Here is a 6,407-nt window from a genome sequence, read left to right on the forward strand (position 1 = left end):
AGAACAAGTTGATGTGATAGAAGTATAACCTTGGTCCCAATGAAGAGGTTAATTAATGAAGAGGCTAGATGTGTAAACCCAGGGCCCTTCACTTGCAGAGAACCCCTTCCAAGACCTTAGGGGCCCTGGCAATGTGTATTGTAAATTTTGCAAAATAACACATTTTTACCACTACCAGTTAAGTCCACTGTCTCAACTCTAACTTCCCCTCATATTGAGAGGCTTTGAAATGGCTTCAAAGTGAACTTTTTAACCAAGGAAAGTGAAGTTGGAGACACATTTTGTTTGGGTTTAACGGATACAGAGTCAGGTAAATAGGGTGAGGTAAGGGAAGTGCCAAAGGAGCAAAATATAGGGAGGCCCACCTTGCATTTATGTGACTCGGAGATGAAGCCCCTTTAGGCTTAGAGCCTCAATCACCTGGCTTGCTTCTTCCTAGCCCTGACCCCGTGGGATTTATTTATGTGGTTTTATAGTTCCTATGTGTAACATCACTGCTAGCCATCCAGGTGTACAGACGGCTACCCATGGCACACCTACTACCATTTGCAGTGTCATGTTAGTGTCCGCCTGAACTTTTCTACATTGCCCAGCACTGGAAGTGTTCCAGTAGCAAAAGAATAACACATTTTGAGACAGACAGAGCCAGGAGCTAGTCTATGGTGATTTTTTTTACATCATAAAACACAGTATTGTGAGTGTTGAGTACTAGAGAGAGTTTGAGTCTCTCAACTATACCTGGTCAAAATGGAAGTTCTCTCCTATCAGGAATATGCTCTAAATGTAGCACAGGCGATTACAAATGCATCATACGTTTTTGGAGGAAATCTCATGAAATAGAATAGCTATGACTTCCTATGTCTGTAAGGACAAAATCCTGTAGTGGTATCACAAACAGCAAGTTCACATGCACATGAAGTACATTTCTAATCCTCTCCTGGAAAATCTATTACCAAATTACAAAATTGGTCAAAGGGTATGCAGCTAGGGGGATAAAGGGAGATATTGTTCAAGGGGCACAAAGTTTCAGTTACACAAGATAAATAAGTTCTGGAGATCTAATGTATAATCATATAACTATAGCTAAAACATTGTATTGTATACTTGAAATTTGCTGAGAGGGTAGATCTTAAATTTCTCACCACACACACACAAAGGTAACTACGTGAGGTGATGGGTAATGTTAATTGCCTTGATTGGAGTGAATATTTCACAATGTGTATATGTATCAAATTACCAAGTTGTATACCTTAAATATACACAAGTTTTTTTTTTTTTAATTTTTATTTATTTATTCACTTACTCATGAGAGACACAGAGAGAGAGGCAGAGACACCAGCAGGAGAAGCAGGCCCAATGTGGGACTCGATACCGGGTCTCCAGGATCACACCCTGGGCTGAAGGCAGCGCTAAACTGCTGAGCCACCCAGGCTGCCCAATATACACAATTTTTAGTTATCAATTATACCTCAGTAAAATTGGAGGAAAAAGATACGCAACTAAAAAAGGTTGGAAAACAGCGTGGGGAGATAGGTCAAACAGTTTATTAAAATGTTTTCTTGTGGATTTTTCTTGAAGTTTATGATACGTGTTGGCCTTTTAAGTTTTAAAGCTCGCTGTGAAGGATTTCTCATTTCAAATAAATATTTATTTTTATACCTAATTGTCTAGTTGGTATCTTTCTCTTAAAGAAGTTCCTCAAATTTGATAAACCTTTAGGCTGGACAAAATTTTACTCTACCCCTACATCTGGCCATAGGTTAGTTTTTATATCCTATAGCCTCTGACTCCTACTTTACTCCTTAAAAAAAAAAAAAAAAGTGTTATTCAATTTACTTAAACTGAAAAAAAAAATCACCCCACCCCACCCTTACCTCTTGCAACCACCAATCTGTTCTGTGTATCTGTGACCTTGTTTGTTCCGGTTTGTTTGTTTGGATTCTATATGTAAGTGAGATCATACAATATTTGTCTTTCTCTTTCTGACTTTTTTCACTTAGCAAAATGCCCCCAGAGTCCATCCATGTTGTCACAAATGGCAAGATGTCATTCTTTTTTATGACTGAGTAATATTCTATTATGTGTGTATATAACACACTTTCTTTATCCATTCAGTCATCTAGGACACCTAAGTTGCTTCCCTGTCTCAATTATTATAAATAGTGCCACAATGAATATGAAGGCACGGGTATCTTTTTGAATTAGTATTTTCAAGGGTGCCTGGGTGGCTCAGTGGTTGAGTGTCTGCCTTTGGTTTGGCTCGGGTCGTGATCCTGGGGTCCAGGGATCGAGTCCCATATCAGGCTCCTAGTGGGGAGCCTGCTTATGTCTCTGCTCTCTCTCTGTGTCTCTCATGAATGAATAAATAAAATCTTTAAAAAATAAATTAGTGGGGATGCCTAGGTGGCTCAGCTGGTGAGCAGCTGCCTTTGGCTCAGGGCATGATCCTGGAGTTCTGGGATTGAGTCCCACATTGGGCTCCCTGCAGGGAGCCTGCTTCTCCACCTACCCATATCTCTGCCTCTCTCTTTGTGTCTCTCGTGAATAAATAAAATCTTTAAAAAAAAAAAAAAATAGAATCTCCTGCAGGTGACTCAGGAAAGCAGGCTCTACACTGTGTTTGTTTACTATCTGTCTCCTCTCACAAGCGCATGAGGTCAAGTACTTTATTTTGTTCATCCATATATACCACACTTAGAATCATATGGGATAAATAATAAACTACTATTACTACTTTTTATGCTTTAGTAAAATATTTTTGGAACACATGAATCAAATCTGACTATGTCTTACAGCAATGAATAGGAAAGACCATTTCTTTGCTCTCTTTTAAGAATGCATTTACCTCTCATATACCCACATTTGATTTCACCACTATGCAATTGGTGCAATGTCTCCATTATGTCTTGGGTGTAGGAAACATGGGAAATGCTGACAATTGCCTGGGCACAGACTTTCTGCTCTTAAGATCTCATCCCCATGTGGCCTCCAGATCAGGTGTGAACATTCCTCCACCCCAGTTCTTCCAGCACCCCACCCCACCCCACTGCCCACCACAGCCTGACACACCTAGACCAAGAATCTGCACCCCTTTCCCCCTCCCTCCTCTGACTTGTCCCTGTTTATCACACAGGTCTCAGCTTAGATATCACCTCTTCCAGGAAGTGTTCCCTGACCTCCTGATATTGATATACTTGTGCTTTTCCTACCATAGTCCTTTCTGTTGAAATAACATACTGACACTGGCTTTTCATCTGCTAAAAGGCCAAATCCTTGCTTCATCAAACTCTAACTCGAACACATTTTCTAGTGTGTTTTTTTTTTCATAAAGTTCTTTCTACCTGTTCAACTAGCAAAGATTATATAATTTTCAAATAACTAATTATACTTTAATTTATACTTTTTCACTATTATGGTAGAAACCATCCTAATGGAATTTTCACTGTGTACCTTTCACTTTTCTATCTTTTGACATATTCAAGAAATAAACTGTAATATTTTGTAAAGATTTTATTTATCTATTTGAGAGAGAGAGAGAGAGAGAGAGAGAATACACAGAGCAGGGAGAGTGACCAGCAGAGGGACAGGGAGAAACAGGCTCTCCGCTGAGCAAGGAGCCCAATATGGGGCTCAATCCCAGGACTCTGGGATCATGACCTGAGCCAAAGGCAGATGCTTAACCAACTGAGCCACTAGCCACCCAGCTATAATAATTTTTAAATTAATATATCATTTACCAGGATACAATTTCCATCATCAAATTCAATACAAAGCTATTTTTCTACTACTTATAACATTTCACTATTTACCCATTTTCCATAAATAAATAACAGCAGATAACCAAATCAGAAGTGTATGGTTTCTGGATCTTTCATGTTAACAGGTCATATAGCTATGTGTTTTTATTCTTTCTTTAAGCCCCAACACTTTGCCGTGGACAAGTCAATCTCATATCTTTTCTTCTGCTGTGCCCTAATTTTTAAATGTCCTGTGAGAGTCCAAGAGACTCTTGGAAGACAAAATTATTTCTCATAAACTGAAGATTCTGAGTTGGGTTGTCTATTGCCAATAGGGCACTACTGCTTCAATTTGAGGCTGGGACTATGTTTACAAGAACACCCTTCTCTGTGTGGTTCTAGGCTAGAGATGTCCAATTCCTATTGGAGCTCCCCAGGGATTTGTTTTTTTTTTTTTTTTTTTTTTTTTTATGATAGTCATAGAGAGAGAGAGAGAGGCAGAGACACAGGCGGAGGGAGAAGCAGGCTCCATGCACCGGGAGCCTGATGTGGGATTCGATCCCGGGTCTCCAGGATCGCGCCCTGGGCCAAAGGTAGGCGCCAAACCGCTGCGCCACCCAGGGATCCCTCCCCAGGGATTTGGAAGATGGGAGAGTGGTAGAAGACAATCATATGGCCATGCAAGATGGTAGACAGGCACAAAGGGGCCCAGCATGCCTTCCCTTCCTCCTGCTCTGTGCCCCCTCAGCATCCTCGCAGCAACCCTCAGCCCACCCCCATTCCTGCTTCACAGAGGCTGCAGCTCCCACACTATACTTCTCCAGCTCCGTTTCATGACCACATCTGCATGGCTACTGGATTTTCTCTCAAGCTCTAGCTGGTAGCATCAGCTAGCAACTCTCTAGTAAGTCCCAAATTCATGAAAGCTCCCCTTCTTAGCCCCAGTACCTTGGAGTGGCTGTTTCCCTGTTGGAACCCTGATCATACCCTTCCTTAGTCTCTATTTACCACTGGTGCCATCCTAGGGAGAAAATCGACAAGGAAAATAATCTTGGCATTTTTTCACTACAAAAGATGGGGGAAATCATATAAATGGCACCAAACCATCAGCTGTCCACCACCAGTGGGTCCTTGTCAGTAATCACAAACCCCTGAACTCTTCCACCAGCTGGTATTATGGTAAGTGGTCATAGACATGGTCCAACATGCTGGTATGGGTGCCCTGGTCTCCAGAAGTCCTTCTATCACTTGCCATCAGCCTGTTGATAAATAGAATGAATAAATTAAGAGCTCCTGTTGGCATGATGAAATTTTCAGATGTGAAAATCAATTATTGATTTTGATGGTAAAGAATATTTCTGAAGGTAAAATGTTTATATTGTTTCTACTGGTCAGATTAGGCTAGGCTGTGGAGCAGTGACAAATAAACTCAAAATCTTAATGTCTAGAAACATAGGAATTATTTTTTGGTCATGCAAAATCCACTGCAGATCTAGTGGTTCTCCAAGGCAGCTCCCTTCCAAGTGGTTACTCAGGGATCCAGGCTGCTTGTATCTTGTAACTATGCCACCTGGGACAAACGTTTTCCAGGAAAGAGAATATGAGGGTCATGTGCCAACTACTAAATGCTTCATCTCGGAAATGACTTCCAGAGCTTATAGCTCTCTGTGTGTACCATGCATTTTCCGTGTGTGTACAGCAATTTTGTAAGAGCTCAAAACTGGAAACAATCTAAGTGTCAGAACAGTAAAATGGATGAGTTGGTTTTGGAAATTATACTATTCAGTCAAGAAAATGAATGAACTGCAGATAAGCACAACCCTAACAAATCTCACTAATGTTATGAGAAGCCAAATACATAAAAGTATAAACTCTCTGATTTGTTGTATATAAAGTTTAGAAATGAGAAAAACTAAACCGCATTAGATGTCAGAGTAATTGAGGACAATTTTACATTTGGGAGGGAGAGGGGCTATAGGGGACCCTATGAAATGTTCAGAAATGTTCTGAGGGGTGGTTACATGGGTGTTCATTTTATGCTAATTAATTATTACACCATATATTTGTTTTATTCACTTTAGTATATTTTGTTATATTTCAACATTATAATGATTAAAAAAATTCAAACCTACAAATTGTATTCAATAGGACTTGGCAGTTATTTGCATTTTAAAGAACTGTTTGCTTTAGCCTCACACAGTACTAACACATATTGTACACCTTTTGAATGAAATAGCAAACTCTTATAGTAAAATTTAAATGTGGTTTGATTGGCCAAACACCCTATTTATACAAAACTTTTCCATGTATCATAAGTAACTACTAAACATTATTCACAACTCTAATAGTTACTTTTAATATGAGCATCATCTTCCACAAGTGCTATTTGTGGGTGCTTTAATATTTTTAACAGACTGAACTGGTCCTACAGGATTGTTGCGAAAGAGGTGAATGGCAGTTTATAGACATAAGTTCCTGGAGGAAAATGAGAGCAACAAGGAGGCCCCTTGGAGGGATGACAGGTAACTTGGCCCTGAGAACTCACTGGAGAAGAAAGGCCAGAATTGCTACTCCTGTGCTAAACAGATGCTGTGCATGGCAGGCTGAGCTACACTGCAGGCACCCTTCTCCTCCTACAGTCTCGGTTTCTCTTCCTCTTTAAAATCCCCA

Source organism: Vulpes vulpes, chromosome 4 (assembly GCF_048418805.1).
Source record: "Vulpes vulpes isolate BD-2025 chromosome 4, VulVul3, whole genome shotgun sequence".
In the NCBI taxonomy this organism is placed as follows: Eukaryota; Metazoa; Chordata; class Mammalia; order Carnivora; family Canidae; genus Vulpes; species Vulpes vulpes.